General features: G+C 39.2%; 1 protein-coding gene and 1 long non-coding RNA gene across 5 annotated transcripts in view; one reads left to right on the top strand and one right to left on the bottom strand.

Annotated features, from left to right (window-relative positions):
• The window catches only part of CASP8 (caspase 8), a 30,552-nt gene extending 27,911 nt beyond the window's left edge, over positions 1-2,641 (bottom strand). For 2 of the 3 annotated variants that reach the window (XM_039844435.1, XM_039844433.1), the window contains exon 1: positions 2,488-2,619. The gene's annotated coding sequence lies outside the window, so the exon portion shown is untranslated. Of the gene's footprint in view, positions 1-2,487 lie in introns of all 3 variants that reach the window. The other variant, XM_039844431.1, reaches the window with a different exon arrangement.
• LOC120587530 (uncharacterized) lies at positions 1,568-5,791 on the top strand. 2 transcript variants are annotated; one of them, XR_005648994.1, is made up of 2 exons: positions 1,568-2,170; positions 2,907-5,791. It is a non-coding gene; the product is annotated as an uncharacterized LOC120587530 (long non-coding RNA). The 2 variants fall into 2 exon arrangements; XR_005648995.1 differs by having other exon boundaries at positions 1,656-2,170; positions 3,225-5,791.
• The last annotated feature ends 12,798 nt before the right edge of the window (positions 5,792-18,589 follow it).

Here is an 18,589-nt window from a genome sequence, read left to right as displayed (position 1 = left end):
AAATGAACTATTCAGCCATGAAAAGATATGGAGGAACCTTTAAGTGAAAGAAGTCAATCTGAGAAGGCTACGTGTTATATTATTCCAACTATATGACATTCTGGAAAAGGCAAAAATGCAGAGACAGTAAAAAGATCAGTGGTTGCCAGAAGTTAGGGGTGTGAGGGTGAGTAGATGGAACACAGGGTATTTTTAGGGCAGTGAAACTATTCTGTATGATACTGTAATGGTGGATACTTGACATTTTGCATTTGGCAAAATAAACAGAACTACAATGTAAAGAGTGAATGCCAGTGTAAACTATGGACTTCAGTTAATAATAATAATGTATCAATATTGGTTCATCAGTTGCAACAGATATACCACACTAATGCAAGATGTTAATAAAAGAGAAAAGTTAGTGGTATATAGCAACTCTACTTCCTGCTCAGCTTTTCTGTAAATTTAAAACTACTTTAAAAAATAAAGTCTATTACTTATTTAAAAAGCTCTTCACTTCTCCCAAGAAGACATACAAATGGCCAACAAACATGTGAAAAGATGCTCAACATCACTAGCTATTAGGGAAATGCAAATCAAAACCAAAAAGAGCTACCGTCTCACACCTAGTAGAATAACTGTTATCAATAAGACAAATAATAACAAGTGTTGGAGAGGATGTGGAGAAAAAGGAACCCTCATACACTGCTGATGGGACTGTCAATTGGTACAGCCACTATGGAAAACAGTATGGAGGTTCCTCAAAAAACTAAGAATTGCTCTACCATATAACTCAGCAATCCCTCTACTGGGTATTTACCCCAAAGACTTGAAAACGCATATCCGAAAAGATATTTGCACACTGATGTTCATAGCAGCATTATTCATGGTGGTCATGACATGGAAGCAACCGAAGTATCCTACAATAGATGATTGGCTAAAGAAGCCGTGGTACATATATACAATGGAATATTACTCAGCCATAAGAAGAGATGAAATACTGTTATTTGTGACAACATGGATGGACCTCAAGATAATCATGCTAAGCAAAATAAACCAGACAGAAAAAGTTGAAAACCACATGATATCACTTATACGTGAGATATAAACCTAAAAGCAACAAACGAACAGGACAAACAGAGATTCATGGACATGTACAATTGACTAGTGGTTACCAGAGGGTAGGGGAAAAGAGGAGGGAGTAGGTAGTTGGGGTCAGGGGTTAAATATGTGGTGACAGAAAGAAATCTAACTATGGGCGGTGAACACACAATGCAGTGTATATATATGCCTTACTGTGGAATCATACACTTGAAACTTACTGGATTTCGTTAACCAATGTCGCCATAAAAAAAAAAGAGAGAGAGACAAAAAAGAAAAAAAAGAAAAAGCTCTTACACATGCAGTATTACCTGATTAATAGATAAAGATGATGCTGCAGTGAAATGGGGGGAAAAAAGGATGGTCTTTATAATAAATAATGAAAAATAAATTGCATAGTCATATAAAAGTAAAATGAACCTTTATCTCCTACCCACAGAAAATTCAAACCCAGACGGATCATAAATATAAAAAGGAAAGTAACAAAGCTTTTGTAAGAAACCCTAAGAGAATGTTTTCATGATGTTAGAATAGACAAAACTCTTCAACAGGACACAAAAGTGCTAACCGTAAGGCAAAAAATGATCAGCTGGACTGCATTAGAATGAAGAGCTTCTGTTCAACAGATGAGACCATTAAGAGAGGAAAAACACAGGCCAGAGAACAAAAGACATGTTATGACATGGAGCAATCTTCAGGATGTGTTGGTAAATGAGAAGGGGTGTTGCAGAGCAGCATCACTAGAATGATAAAGAGAAACATGCAGGGCCACCACTGGAAATCACAGGATGGCGCCCATCTGTATTTCAGTTCCTTTAATATCGTGGATCCATACCACCAAGGTGAAAAAACCTTCAAATGATTTTCTGAAGGAAAATATGCTTCTTGTTTTGAAGTGGATATTAACTGAAAGACGCAGACTGAAAACCTAAACTGATAATGTTGCCGCTTGGGATCGTCCGTGACAGCCGCTTCAGTCAGCCATGTCCCCACCAGATCCGATCAAACATTCACTCGGCACACAAGCTGGTTACACACCAGAGCTCCCTTAAGCAGGACCTTAACACAGCCCAGCATCGTCAACCATAAGGTAAGGTTCCCCCGACCTTCTTGTCCTACATTTCCTATTATAGTGTTCTAAATATTTTTCTTTATCTTGTTAATTATTTAAACAGTAGGAAAAAAGAGATAATTAACAACCACGACTAAGGAAGTAGTCATGGAGCTCAAAAATTGAGGCTGTTATTTATTAATAGGTTGTGCTAATAGGTTAGCTTTTGGTTGACTGCAAGAGAAACTTGTAATCTATATATATTCAGTTAGAAGAAAAGTATCACCTGGACGCCACCAGCCTAGACAATTCTAGAAACAAACTGGCTCCTTCCTAGAAGCCTAAATAAATCTTACCAGAGGGCAAATACAGATGCTTTTTTTCTGGGATGTGTTCTTGCCAAGAAACGCCTTCCAAAATGTAATGAAAGTCAGATGAAGAACATTTTGCTATCGTTCCTGTGAACACAACTTCTGGAATTTCCACAAGCAGAACAGACTCGTCGAATCAGGGTGAGAGGGTGGGGCTCTGAGGCGGAAATAAGACATGCCATTTTCCGTACCATGGTCGCATGACAGGCCAGTGTCATGCTGCAGAGCGGACAGAGCGCAGGCCGAGAAATAAGGTACCCAGACTTGGTCAATTTAACTAACATTCCAAAATGAGGGAGTTAGATTAGACAGACAATCTCCAAGATTATTTTCAGTTCAAATATTTCATGAGAGCGTGATGATGTGCTTTTTTCATTCAGGGTTTCAATTTCTTTTTCTTCCAGGAGTCCAGTTAGGACATTCATTCATTCATTCTAGTTAGGACTTTGTTGAATCATAAGAAGATCCAAGCCAGGAGATAAGGGTTCACCAGCCTGGTGTGGGGGGTGTGGATAAAAGGTGCTATCCTTGCTTATGTACAGAACAGACTGCCCACATAAGGTCGATATGGAAAAGAGCCTCCAATTGACAGGACATGAGCAGCTTTGGGCCTGTGAGCTTGATTATGGGGAAGGGAGAGGTGGAGATCTAGCCCCTCTCTCTCCTACAGAGTAGCCTGAGTGTTTTTCACATCACCAAATTCATTGATTCGCCTATCCCAGGAAGATGCCCCTACCCGATATTTGACAAACTGCTGGATGCGTCACCCGCTACCTGACCCTACAGATGAACATCTGATTGCGTTGCTGATGAATACTACAAATGGACATTTCTCTAAATACAGACTTTTCTGGTACCTCAGCTATCTCAACCTTATTATTCTGGATCCAATGTGGGGCCGCAACTGGACTCTGACAATGCAAGAGCAAATGCCCTCTTGGGTGTCAACTTATTCCTGTTGGAGATAGGGACAACTGGAACATCTGAACAAAGGGACATGGGAGCCCAACACTGGGGCCATTTTGACCTCAGTAGTGAAAGACTTCTCCTCCCTTACACTTGGCCCCACCCTACACAGACTTTTCAATTCTACTCAAGGGCCTTGCACACTGGGAGTGACTTCTGGCTGGTAGACCCCCATGGTAGCAATGACTTACACTCTCAGTGCTGTGTGTGCCCCTTTGGAGTGTTATTTGTTTTGTAAAAACAGACCTTCACTTGCCTTCCTCTTAGCAATGTAATGCATATAGATGGGGCTTTAATAAGAGACTTCCAAATATTCAAAACAGTCCCCACCCATTTGTCATGTCACGCTACACTGGGTAGGATGGGAAATAGGAAACCAGGGGGACCCCAGTTCCTCAGGAGAACTGCCAGGGGGCATTACCAACTCCAGGGAATTATTTCCACTGTCAAGTTCTTTTGGTTAGAAAGGGTTGTGTGCAACCTGACTTTGACCCTTGCTGAAGTATGAATACTTGCATGAAATATTCATGGCAATACTTCGGGTTTGGAGAAACAACAGACCAACCTTAAGTCCTTGGCCCAAGCAGTGTTGGACACCTGCATAGCCCTCGACTTCCTGCAACCAGCCACGTTGGCATCTGTGTGATTGCTGACACTTGCATGGCACCCGGATCAATGAGACTGGCAAAGTAAAACAATCCATCACCAGGCTTAGGTAAAAAGCCTCTTGGATCTCTAAAGTAGACCTGTATGGACTATCAGACATCTTTTCCTGACCTGGCAATCGTTGGGGCTCATGGTTATGTTCAATCTTCCATGGTGGTCTAATCATCCTACTATAGACTGTGACCTCAGACTAATTACCTGATTCTTGACAGTCTCTCAAAGTCTGATACATTCAGTTCCATGATAGGATTTCTCCTTTGGGCTCTGAAAAAGCAAACAATGGAGTTGAGACTCTGGCTCCAGGCCAGAATCTTATGTGTAACCAACCTTTCAGGCCCAGCCACAGGCAATTCCAAAGGCTTTACCTGGCCTACCTCACAGGTAAGCTGCCCTTTCCACATCAGATATACATGTTAAAGTGACTTGTTAAGTTGTCTAACTTATTAAATTGTCCAGGCCCTCCAGTATAGTGTGGAACAACGCATTATTAATAACAGACAATTTTATCATGTTTTTGAGTTTAATGAGAATATTTACAAAGTTTGCCTAATAAGTATGATTTTTGATTTCAGTTTCTGATAGATATTTTTATCAAGCTGAAGACTCTTCCTTCCATTAACTCCCCAGCATTTTTTTTTAAAAAATCAGGAAGGAGTATTAAGTTATAAAATAATTTTTCCATAATCTTTTGAGATGATTATAGGATTTCTTAAAAGTAATCTGTCTCAGTTTCTCAGAAGTAAATTGCTTGAATTGTTCTTGTGGATTCAGGGTTATGTGCACCTCACCAAATTAGCCAGGAAATGTCTTTTTCTATGTTCTGTAACTGCTTCAGTAACAGAAATTTTCTTGTGTATAAATCGACAGTTCCACCTATTTTTGTCACTTATTAAGTGGATATGGGGTATTGGTCTTTTTATGTATATAAATTCTTGATATCAATTTCTTAAACTTTGATTTATTTCCTTTATCATATATATTTTTCCAATTCTGTTGTTTTCTTTTGCTTTATTTGTAAGAGAGAGTGAGAATGTGTGTTTTTAATTTCTTGGATATTCAAATGTATCTATTTTATTTCCAGTATTCATCTCGATTTGGTCAATAGTGAGGTATACCAAAATGTTTCATCTTTAAAAAAAATTTCTTTCTATATTCCTCTGTCAGTTTCTCAAACTGCTTTTAGCCTGAATAGGTCTTTCTCACATAGAGGTAAGAAATTCAATAAATGTGTTTGTTTTATTTGTTCTTTATTTTAAATTTAAATGTCTGACCCAATGAATTAATTTTGTCGTACAATGGAACGTGAAGTTCTAACATGAGTTTTTGTCCAAGTGGTTAACCAGTTTTCCCAGCAACACTTATTTAACATTCCCAAATTCACTGTTGATTTGTAAGACCCCCTTTGCCTGTGTCATATGTCTGTGTATTAGGGACAATTTCTGGGCTCTCTGCTCTGTTCCACTTTTCTGTTCATGTGGTTCTCTCAGCAAATGTACACCTTAATTATTACAAACGTATATTTTATCTGGTCAACAGAGATTGGAAAACTAATTGTTTTTTTCCTGTATTCTTTCCGACCACCCCACCTCCCCTTTACATGGCCAGCATAAGCTGTTTCACCAGGTAAAATAAAAGAAATAAAAGAAAATGAGAGATAGTGAATGGGTCTTAAAATTCTTTGTTCTTGAAGAATTTTAAGAAGGGAAAGAGTATTTCTGGGTCAGATCTACATCCCTGTATTTCTTTGATTTGTTTGGCTTATGAGACATCGAAGGTCTAGGCCTTCCCTCCTGTATGCTAGAAATGGCCTGTCTTCAATAACATGGGTACTTCAAAAATATCTATGAAATAATTTGAGAATGCTTATTTATAAACTCATCTCTCAGAAGGGCATGAGGGACAGGTGAACAGGTAACTAAAAGGGATTAAAAGTCCCCCGAATGCTCTAAGACTAGAGTCTCACTGGTATTGGAAAGAAGGGCAGAGAAAGAGGCAGGCTTCCTGAGCTTGGTTTCATTTATCAACAGATAAGTGTTTGATGAGAATACGAAATGCCTCTTTCCACTATTGCCCAGGCTAGCCTTTCAACTCAAGTGATTCCTGACATCAAAGGCCGTTAGTTAATTATCGTACAAAGCTGGCCCACAGGCGGTGGTTTTGGCACAGAACCAAAACTACTACTTTTAGCTCTTAACTTCTGAGAGCTTAACTTCTTTCTGAGCCAGGATGAAGCCAGAGACAGAATGATTGGCGTACAAGTAAACTAATGACTTTACGAACCGGCTTGCTTTCTTGGTGAAAGAATGTACTTGGTAAACGAAATGAGACCCCTGGTATGGAGAAGAAAAAAGGAAATGGAAAAACTGTCTAAAAAATCAAAGCGATTCAAGCTGTGCATTTACGACTCTTGTGCATTCTGCAGTACTTATGTACTATTTCAATTAAAAGGTTACACACACACAAAAAAACAATATGACTCTTTCAGTCTCCTGACTTTCTGTTTTTCCTCCTAGGCCTTTCTAGATATTTTCATAAAGATAGAGAAAAGGATCCTACCAGAGAAAAGAAAGCTATACATATTGAGAAGACTCTAAATGATTAAGAATCTGATGAAGAAAGTCAAAGACTCCAAAGATTTAAGTAGAGGATAGAAATAACTGACACCTTTTCAGCTAAATTTACTTTTCCATTGATAAATCATGTCACAACATTCTTCTTGTCTGCTTTGTGTCCTTTTTTGTATTTTAATTCAGAGGGAAGAACATGCCCTGGGAGAAATCTACACGAGCTTCCATGCTTTATTTATCGTCTTCATCCCTCACCTCTACACCCATATTTCACCATTCACTTCTTAATAGCCATGCCTTACAGAAGAGAAGTTCAGGACCTGTTTTTGGTTTGTTTGTTCGTTTATTTGTTTGTTTGTTTGTTTTCTATGGAGGAAAGTTTGGGGTTGTTGAAAAAGCCAAGGCCCATCAGTGTAATTTAGGTTAGCTGCAAATAGGCATGTCTCCCCTCCAACTTGGGGGCTTGCTAAATTCCTTCAGCTGTCAAGTAATTAAAACAAAGAGTTTGTTTGTCACAAGTGTCTTAAATCTGCTCCAGATTATGTGCATTTATTAATCGAATATGCTGGTTCAAAATATATCTCAAAATGACCTCAATTAAAAAAACAATCTGCCATTTGAGTCTGAGGCCTTTTGACTACAGTATATATTTCTTCTCTGGCCCTCTTCTCAAATAAGGACGGGGGTCCCCCTCACCTCCCTGGGACCTCAGCTCCCCACCGATCTGCCTGCACCACCTGTGCATGTTTCAGCCAAATCAGACAGTCACTATTCTTGACTAGGAATCCTGTCTAGGTTCCTGTCCCTCTCCCACCCACAACAATTAAACCTTAACAACCTTTATTCAAAACTTTTATCATTAAAGATTTTTCTTAAAAAAAAAAAAAAGAAAGAAAAGCATTATATACCTCAAATGATTTCAAAAATGTCAAAAAGAAGAATAAGAAATATGAAGTTCAGCAGTAAGGCCTTTATCCATAGGCATCGTCCTTAGGTATATGCGTATTGTAAAAACTAATGAATCATAATGAGTATGGAGTCTTACGTCAATTTTCTCCCCGAATTTCACTCCAGCCTCCTTTCCCTCTACCTCCTTTAGAGACTAACTCTGCGCAGAGTCCATTTTGCCAGCTTATTCCTTCTCGCCTCACCTGCGCTGGCCCCATCTGCTCGACTGGAGCAGAGAGGATTTTTGAATCGAATTTTCAAATGTTGACTTGCTGCCCTCTGGTGAGTTTATTAAACATTTATCTCACATGTAGAGGAATTTGCTCTGGCAATGACCACTGACATAAAATACTTGTGGTTTTGAGGTATAAATCTTCCTCTGGGTAATAGGATATCTGATTTCATCTGGCTAGGAAGTTATTATTAGCCTAGACAACAGGAAAATGTCTGGAAAATATCCATTATTTGGAAACTAAATAACATACTTCTAAATAATCCATGGGTCAAAAAAAAAAATCAAAAGGAAATTAGGTAGTATTCTGAATTGAATTAAAATGAAAACAAAACATATCAAAAATTTGTGGGATGTCATTAAAGTGGTACTTAATTTTATAGCACTAAATGCCTAAAAGAAGCAGGGGCGAGAGGGACAGGAGGGCAGGATCAACAAGGGCATAAGAAATGTTTTGGAGGTAATGGCTATGTTTACTATCCTGACTGAAGTGATGATTTCACATGTATGTACATATATGTTAAAATTTATCAAATTATGTACTTTAAGTAATGTGCCATTTGTTGTTTATTAATTATACCTCAGTAAAACTGTTTTAAACAGACATGTGGCTAGTGGCTACATTATTGGACAGTAGAGTTCTAAAGCAACCACTGAAAGGAAACTAGAAGAATGTATAAATTAACTTTCCCTAAAGAGTCTGGGCTTCTATAGCTGAATCATCAGCTGGGTACTTCAAGTGCTGTCTCTCAGAGCAGCCTGGCCTTCGCAATGAATGGCATTAAGTTGCCCACTTCAGTCATTCCCGGATGACTTTGACAACTTGTATCTTATTTCCTATTTACTTGTTCTTTTATTTGTCTCATCTGATTCACTTTCTTTACTTAAATAAAAATTTACATAAACACATGTTCTTAAGAAAGGGAATTTTATGTCGCTACCATAAATGGAAGAGCATTACATTTGCTACTAAAGAGGAATTGTAAAAATAAATAAAATAAAAGTGGAACACTGTTACTAAGTTCTAGCTAAATACTATTGCCTACTCTCATTTGTCAAAAAGGGAAGTTAGTGTGTTTTGAGACACAGTAAAGATATGTTAGCACTGATAGTGGATTTTCCCTCGGTTAAGAGAATTGTATAGAGAATAACTTTTCACTATGTTATCCATCGTTGTTTAATGCATGTCTGTGTACCACCCATAATCACCAGTGGTACCTCCTCTGTGGAAAGATCCCACACTATAGGGGAACATTGTATTAGCTCATAGCACAAACATCAAGAACTCAACTAAATATTGCTTCCCTCTGTGCATACAAAGGCTGCAGGGAACAACAGTGGACTGATAACTGAAGGGAGGGTGGGTAGATCCCAACTGGCCCCTGCTCCAGTCAGCCCATTGGTGTCTGAACTGAGCTCAGCAGTGGTGCTCACCTTTTCTCTTCCCCATGACCTCTGAAAATTCCAGACTACCTCAAAATTCCCAAGATTCGAGTGGCCAACTATGCTCAGGCTGCCCAGGGCCAACCCCTCACAGCCTGAAAGTGAATGTAGCCCAGGGACTGTTCTTAGAAGGAAGAGAGATGACGGTAAGTTGAAAACCAATGTCAGCACCTCTGGCTTGGCTCTTCCTCCACTGACACCTTGACCTGCAGCCCTTAGCCTCTTGGGGAGAGACCTAAAGTTGCTGGGCAGTTACCAGGATCAGCCTGCCAGAAGATAGTTAGGGAAAGGGGCCTAGCCCTTTACTATCTGGAAAGCAGCTGGATGTGGTGGATAGGGCTTGGACTTTGGGATCAGATAGATCTGAAGTCAAATCCTAGCTCTGCCTCTTGCTGAGGATCTAGATACCTTCCTTTGCTTCCTTTTCTTTGCAGAGCCTTGGTCTTTTCATGTGGAAAATGGGGAAAATGATGACTACTTGATAAGGTTGCTGTAGGGAGCTGAGTAAAGCAATAAACTGGTGCTTGCACTTGTCACCTTACAGAGAGCAGGTGCTTCATAAATGCTAATTCCCTTGTCCGCTGTCATCCATCAGGCAGCCATTAACCACCTTTTCCCTGAAACTTTTGGGGTTGGGAGGGCAGGCAGGAAGTTCAGTGTGGATAACCAGGCAAAGCTCAGGTCAGACACAGTGTGAACGGGAAAATAACACTCAGAGTATGTGACTCACCCTCTTATAAAGCTTTGTTCAGGCCACTGCCACTCCCTCCTGGAATGCTTACCTCCCACTGCTGAAAGTGCTCACATTCTCATCTAATATTTGTTTATTACTACCTGGCACAGGGAGTTGTCATTTATTCATTATTTTAGTTTGTTCTTTGAAAAATGCCCCCCACCCAAGCCCTACTCATTTATACAGAAACAATGTAAAAAGCAGTCGTTTCATCCCTGTATTTATTCGAAGCACTGATTAAAAAGTGAGAGCCTCTCCACAGTCTCTTCAGTGCTGCCTTGGGAGGTCACCACTGTTAACATTTGGATTCTTTCAGTCTTTTTTCTGTGCGTATAAAGCCATAATGTTTCTTGCTCTGCCACTTACGAGCTGTGTGACATGGAGCAAGTTACTTAACAGCTCAGTGCTTCAGTGTCCTCATTCATAGAGATATTAAAAATTTCTGTATTTGAAGGTTATTCTGAAAATCAAATAAGTGAATACATGCAAAATCCTTAGAACAGGTTCTGCATACAAAGTAAATACATAATGAGTGGGAACAAATATTATAGCATCCATGTACATATATCACATATACCATTTTCTTTACAAAAGCAGGGTCAGTATACTGTGCCAATATCAATCAATTGCCTCTCAGATCCAAATCCACTCTCCTTCATCCTGCTTGGTGATACTGTAGCTACACGGTATCAAAATGTCTCCCTGGCCAGCTGGCACAATTTTAGGCTTTGTTAGTAGAGGGCATTGGAGTGACAACACAAGGCAGAGCAGATGAAGGGACTTTTCTTGGTTCAAGGTGCTTCTCTTCCAGCTCCTAAGGCACAGCTGCCAGCGGTTTGCAGAAGATTCAGTGATGCTCAGCAGCCAGAGAATTTTGTTGGCACGCCAGGGGGCAGCCTTCTGCTCACCGGCTCCCACTTGCTGACTACAGATAAGCTCTGGCTCAAGACAGCCCAGTGAACTTCCCTACCGCCAGTGGGCACAGCCATGTCTTCTGCAATCAGCTCTGATTCCCTACCTGGGTGGGGTGGGGAGGAGTCTTCCAAATTTCTTCCTTTCTTAGATACTCTCCCTCACCCTAGAGGGATTTTGCCTTTAGTAGTAAACCTCATTTACTAGTTAATAATTCTTCCTACTAAAATTACTCTTTCAAGTGACAGATGTGATTTTCATCTCTAACTGGACTCTAACTGAAATGTATATATGACTTTATATACTATATTTACATATAGTATGTATAAAGAAAGCAAGCTGCAAACCATATGTTTATGTGGTTTACTTATCAAGATATAAAAGGCATATTTCTGGGTCTCTAAATATAGTCCTAATTCATTCTTTTAATTCTTGCCTAGTATATTATTGTATAGCTTGTAAAATTTATTTTGCCATTACCTTATTTAAGGAAATGTGGACAGTTTCTATTTGGGGCTATTACACTCTGTGCAGTACTGAACATGTGTTTTTGTAAACATGACTATTCCTGAAGAAAAAATTCCTAGAAGAGGAATGAGTTGCTCTGTCATAGGGTTGTACAATTACATTTTTGAGAGATGCAGTGAAATCGCTTTTTATAAAAGGCTGTACAATTTATAGAACATATAGTATTTAGCCCTTTTCCCATTTGCCCAGAGATAACTCATGGATTACAGTCCTAACCTTACCCCCAAAGTTGGCTTTTATTATTATTTTTGCATCGCTCTAGTATATCGATTGTCTTTGAACACAGATGACATCATCCTATTTATAGCATTCTATTTTTAGTAGTTCAATCGCTGAAAATGTTAAATCCTAGAAATTGAAGCATTCCCACGTGAGTTGAAGTTTTTATTTTTCTAAACAGGAAAAGAATTAAAAGTGCCCATTTCCCCATGCCCTTGCCAATCTCTCTTTTTTTTAACTTTTATTAATCTGAGAGATAGCATCTCATTGTTTTAGTTTGATTTGTGCAGTTACTAAGATGGAACATCTTTTCATAATTTCATTTTTCACTTTTATTTCTTCTTTTATGACATCTCTGAAAGGATATTCAAAATAGAGACAATTAACTCCAATATTCACAGGGGTCAGTGTGAAATTTATTTTTCCCTGTTGTACCATTTTAATTTTTTTACCACTTGCTTGTGTTATGTGTCCAAATAAAGAAAATAGAAAAAATTTAAAGATGTTTACAGTGAAATGAGGGAGATAGACACATATACACATGAAATAAAAGTGTGAACAATAAGAGGGTAGAAGTTTAATAAGTTCAGAATTCCAAATTCCATGGCTCCAAAAAAGAAAGATGGGGCCAGGTTTGTCTTGCTTCAGGGCCCTGTAAACCTCAGGCAGCATGGGTGGGACAGTTAAACCCTGCCTGCCTGCTTGTGGGCAGGGTGAGCCATCTGAGCAAAGAATCTGGGAAGGGAGGTGGTTGAGATCTGGGAGTATATTCTGTGCCCCTACATGTGTTCTCTTTCTGCCACCGAATGAGTTTCGTTTCTCTTTCCAGAAATGATAGTCCCTTACTGAACACAAAGAGCAAAATGAGGGAAGCTGAGTGCATGTGTCACACACACACACACACACACACACAGGCATCTCAGACCTAAGGTCAGTGCCAGGGACCTGAGGAGGTGGAACCAGCCTAACTCTTCTACAGACAGCTGTGCTTTCAATTACTGGCAGAATGAATTACTCTTCTCGTAAGTAATAAAACTTCCTCTTTTAATATTTTGTTATAATCTTTAACTTGACCAAGCCCATATCTCATGGGCCTGAAACTGTTGATAAAATTGGCCTGTCCTTGACATTTCAGAATGATGACTCAAGTAGAGAGACTAGACTTCCACCTCCAGGACTGGGGATGGGGTGCAAATTACCCTGTATAGGCAGGGGTGAGTGTCTCAGATGAAGAAGGCTGAGACTGCACTTGAACACTTGACTTCCACTAATTTATCAGAACAGGTTTGGGTGTTCCAAGGCATCACAAAGGAGTTTACCGTCTGTAGGCTTGCTTCCTGTTCCAGGCTAGATATCAGGTAGGTTACTTTGTAACAAGGATGGCTCAGGGCAATAAAAAATGAATCAATGCTCCTTCTGCCTGCATTGGCAATGTTAATTTTATAACCACCACAGAAATAACTACTACCAAAAATACAGACACATACTGGAATGAAGAATCTTACTCTGCTCCAAGAGGACAAAGCCACCCTGCAGACCCTTCCTCGCCAAGTGTCAGTGCAACAAGCTGAGAAATCACCTTATCTGGTGGCCAAATGACATTACTCAGCATCAACAAGCAATAAGATTTTAGAAGAAAGAATACCCACAGATCCAGCACCCAGCTCAAGTTGAAGCCCCTGTATAATTCTTCCCCATTGCATTCTCTTCCCTCTCTCCCCAAGCCCCAGCTCCATCTATGGTAACACTATTGTAAACTTCTTATTTATCACCCCAATGCATACCTTTATGTTTGTACAACATATATAAATCCAAAAGCAACATATAGAACTGTTTTGTGTGTTTTAACTTTGTATAAATTGTATCACATTATATATATTCTTTTATTTGCTCTGCATTGTTTCTTTTTAAAATAGACTTTTTATTTTATATCTCACCATTTTAAAGTGGATAGTACAGTGACATTGAGTACATTCACAATGTCCACATCCACCACGATCTAATTCCAGAAAGCATTGAGTTCTGATGCATGTATTTGACTGAACTCTATGAAACTGCCGATATCCAACTATTTCTTACCTAGAAAAATGGCAATTTTATATGGTTCAATTCAGTAACTCTAGTTTTTCAATATTGTTCGTTTTGTTTCACAGTTTGGTAGTATTCCTTTATGTGACTACAATTTATTTACCCTCCTATTGACAGATATTTAGGTTGTTTAGGTTGCTTCTGGTTTATTTTGTTTGTTTTTCTCTCTCGTAAACAATGCTGCTCTGAAAAGTCTCCCCATCTCCTGGTACATGTGCAAGAGTTTCTTTTATGGCATAGTCCCAGAAATGGAATTGCTGGATCATACATTGTGCACATTTTCAACATTTATAGGTATTGCCAAATTGTTCGCTAGAGTGATCATGTCAATTTACATTTTTCCAAGCAGCGTAATAGACTTCCCTTTGTTCAATATCCTCACCCATACTTACTATCGACAGGTTTTTAAATGTTGTCAGTATGATGGATGTAAATGGTATCTCATTGTGGTTTTATTTTTACAGTTCTATGGTTACTAAGGAAATTGATTATGTTTTCGTATATTTATATTCCTTTTCTTTTAACTCTTGGTTCATAATCATATTTTTTGCAATTATTTTATTAAATTGTGGAATATATATGTTTTTTAGTTTTTCAATGTTGTTTTTGATGTTTTAAAATAGAAGTTGAAAGGATGTTTCTACTTAGATGAATTCACAAATGACAGATATATAGTGGGTTGTTAAAGAAAAAGGTAAGGCTTTTCTGGAAATATCTCTAACTTTTTAGGTTGAGATCATGGAAAATTCTTTCACAACATTCTGGGCTTAAGAGGACACTGTCTTACTGGGTGTGACATTTTTATGTTCTTTTGCATACGTTGGGGCTTCAGGTAATCTGGAAGGGGCTAGAGTGAGAAGAGAAAGGGCAGGTGGTAGACCAGGGGCAGACACACTGCACACCACGAAAGGGATCAGTTCTCACTTGACCTTGTAAGTCATTCCAAAGAGGCAGTTGGAGCGTAGTTTATCAGGTGTTTATATTTGTACATATGGTTTATGGGCTTCCAGTTTTACTATAGCCCCTGCAATGTTAGACAGGCCTAAGAATGGGTAACGAGTGGGAAGGTAAGATGTGATAATGGGGTCAAGAGGGGTGTAGGGAGTGCTCTTAGTGCTCCAGGCAGATCTCTTCTATCCTTTTATATCCCCCTCTGCCCCTAACCCCCATCTCCTCTATCCCCCATCCTCGCCCCCCTCCCCCACCCATCCCTCTAGCTTGAAGGGTTTTTTTGTTTCTAAAGGCTCACGCCTGGTTGGTTACAGCATTCCTGGCTGGAAACCGGCCCCTCCCTTTGGGAGTACTATCTTATCTCCTTATCACCTAAATGCCACAGGGCTGTAGCCTTTCCTAGTGGCCCTTCTCCTTCTAAAATGTACTTTCAATAAATCTTACTTTTTCTCAAACATAAATAAATAAATAAAAATAAAGGCTCACACCTTTATTTGAGGGGACTATATTAGGAACTGCCCTCAAACCAGAGGAAGCACCTGGAAGTTTAACTTCCCCCACCTGAGGCAGCTCTTAGCCAAAGACGGAAGATGGACGCCTGGCTCCCTTGATTTAGCCTCACTTGCATCCTTCCGTTCCCTGTTCTGCATCCCACACCCAGCAAGTTGCTCCAAAGAGCAATTTCTATACAAATTACTTGCATAAGAACCTTCCTTGCAAGTTCTGTTTCTGAGTACCTGACAGAAATGGGCACTTGGGAGTTTCTGTTTTGGTTTTCTGTTTGTTTTGTTTTGAAGGTAGGGAAAATTACAGCACGTTTTGTATGCCTAGAGGAATGATCTGGGAGAGAGAGAGGACTTAATATAGCAGGAGAGAGAAGGAAGGGCTGCGGGAGTGATGTCCTTTGAGTAAGCAAGATGGGATGGTCATTGCACAAGAGGCATTAACTCTTGGGAGTAGCACAGAGAGCTCACCCATCGCTGACAGGAAAGAAAGCGGCAAATAAGGGTTAATTGCTGATGGATCGAAAGACTTGATAGTGGAAGATGGAAGTCTCTTCTGATTACTTCCCTTAGGGAAATGAGAGAGACCAAATGAAAGTGAGAGTGAAGGTTGATAGTAGTCTGAGGAGACAAAAGGTATAAAATCATCTGAGAGAACAAAAGGGTGACATAACTAGGAAAATGTCACAGAAAGGCCAGGAACCACCAAAAGCCTGTTCGAGGTTTGTAGTCACTGGTTTTAAATGAGACCAGTTGACAACATTGTATGTTTTTACACCAGCTACAACCAGGAATTCCAGTACACAGCTAGTGTTAGCAGACATATAAGATTAACGAGTTTGTATTCCGCTCATGAGTTACGATTGAGGGAAAGGCAAGGGTGTTGAGGGTGGGTGCAAGATAACTTAATGATGACACATGGACTCTACCTGAGTAAAGATGTGGGAGGGATGGAAAGATGGCAGATAGGATTAATGGACTAATTAGAACCCTGGTGCCACTGAAGACTGTTGGAGAAAGGGTCCTAGAGGAAGTGAAATGGACAGTTAGGAGGTGATTGTCAGAGAGGAGCATGCTTGAAATTGAGACTTGGGTGGAAATACAGATACTGACAAAGTTTACTGGAAGAGTGACTGAGAGGACATGGAGGTTAAGCTGACTTAAAGGAGGTGGGGAAGACCAGGAAAAAAAATGCAGAGAGAAATAACGGCGAAGTGTGTGCCAAAATGGAATTATAAATGAATTAACTCTTCTTCTTTATGTGTTCTTGTATTTCCCGAATATTCCACAATGAGTATACATTACTATATAAGCAGAAAAAGCTATTAAGAAAAATAAAAATTATTACACCTCAAAGGTAAAAAAGAAAAAAAACACTTTTATCAGTAAGTCAATTACTACTGTTTACAAGCACCCAGTCCACAAAGCTCATAAAGTTATTCCCACTCTAGAATTGTACCAGTAAATGTAAAGATATTACCTATTCAAAAATAAATTTGAAAATTAATACAGTTTTAAAATCAGGCAATAGAAAAACTCTTTTAAAAAACCATATATGCAAAAGTTATGTCAGGAAATGACTGGATCGCCGAATGAATCTTTCTTTAATCAATAGTTTTCCCCTAGTATTTTTTAAAGGGTTCCACTTTTCAAATTTTTAATTCCTGTTCTAAGATGCAAATATGTCACTTTATTCTTACCACATCCTTAGAAGAAAACTGCACACTTTTGACAAGACCCATATCTTACCAGAAAAAAAGTTAAATAACTTGTCAATTACACTATATACCTCACCAGAGGATAATTACACTGGTTTGGTATATATAGCTCCCGAGTTTAGAAAGAGAACCAGTGGTTTTAAGTGCACTCTAAAGAGGCAGATTCGAGTCCAACAGAGAAAAGAAAAATTAAAGCTGTCCCAAAGTGAAAACAGGTGGTCAGAGTGCAAAGCAGGAAATACACAGGATTGCAAATCCTCCAACAGCTCTGAGACTTCAGTAAATTGCTTAATACTGTGAAGTCTGGACCAGAGGGTCTCTAGTATTTTTTAAGCTCCCAAATCCATGACTCTGCATGTGTTGTGAACTCTTCCAGTTCCTTCTGCTGGAAGAATTAAGCAGAGGTAAGGGATTGTGGAGGATTTGCGCTCCTGTTATGGGGCGAGAGAATAGGTTAGAGCATGTTTCAATAGGTTAAGCACTGGCACTTGACAATAAATCTGAGGACCTCTAGCCATGGGACCTCATTTACATTAAAAAATTCAATGTAAAGTTCAACACTTTCTGTGGAGCGCAGAGGTTGTGTGGCAGAGCTCAAATACAAAGTGGTCATACAAAAGATTTTTAAAGATTATGGCCAAAAAAGAATTATGATATTTAAAAATGTAGGTGGAGGACTCATAGACCCTGAGAATAAATCTAAACACCTAAGGGCCCAAGTATTCCAGATTGAGAACAATTTGACTAGATCACTCAGAAAACATCTGACCTAGAAGAAGACTTTTTTGAATCAGATATGGCACAAAAGTTATCTGTACAATGAGCTAAACTTCTAATTTGGCTAGCCTCAGTGGAGACTTGATTATTGATAAAGGGCTGCTATTCAGCAGCACTCACCAATATGTTATACTGGTCAGTGTCTGTTCTGATTGATCAGTATTCACAGTGCACCTGTCACTTATGTGTTTAAGTTACCTGAGCATTGGAGGAATATAATGTATTGCTAACAGGAATCCCTGTGATATCAAATCTGGCTACCATCATGGTGAGTCCCTGAAGTAGAAGCCAATAGGATGCCGTGGTGACTAATAGCTCTAATAATAATAAACACCAGTAGCATCATTATTGAATAATTAACATTTGCATAATAATCTATCAAATGTTTTGGAGTCTTTATTTTATTTGGTAGAAGCCGAACATTTGAGAAGGAAAGAAAAGAAAGAAAAAAATTAACTACAGTTCTTGTAGGTTGAGTCAAAATACAGAAATCTTAGTCTGCCCACTTCCTTCATAAGTGTCTGGCTAGACAACGGCTGTAGCCACTGCCAAATAGCTGTGATCATATCACCTCCTGTTGTCCCTAAACTCTAAATTCCCTCTCTCTCTCTCTCTCTCACACACACACACACACACAAACACACACACACACACACACACACACTATGTACATGCTCCATTGAGGAAAAATGAACCAGGGACAACTGTACTCCATGTGTCTGTATAGACCCATGCCTCACAGGCATAAATATCTAGTGACTCCTAAAGTGCTTGCTGGAGGCTTCTGAAAAGAAAGTTCATGGAACATTTCCTGATTCCAGAATTTAACCTTGCAT

This window comes from Pteropus medius, unplaced genomic scaffold, assembly GCF_902729225.1.
Source record: "Pteropus medius unplaced genomic scaffold, Ma_sr-lr_union100, whole genome shotgun sequence".
Classification (NCBI taxonomy): domain Eukaryota; kingdom Metazoa; phylum Chordata; class Mammalia; order Chiroptera; family Pteropodidae; genus Pteropus; species Pteropus medius.
Note: the sequence above shows the minus strand (reverse complement) of the source record. Positions and strands in the feature narration are given on the sequence as shown.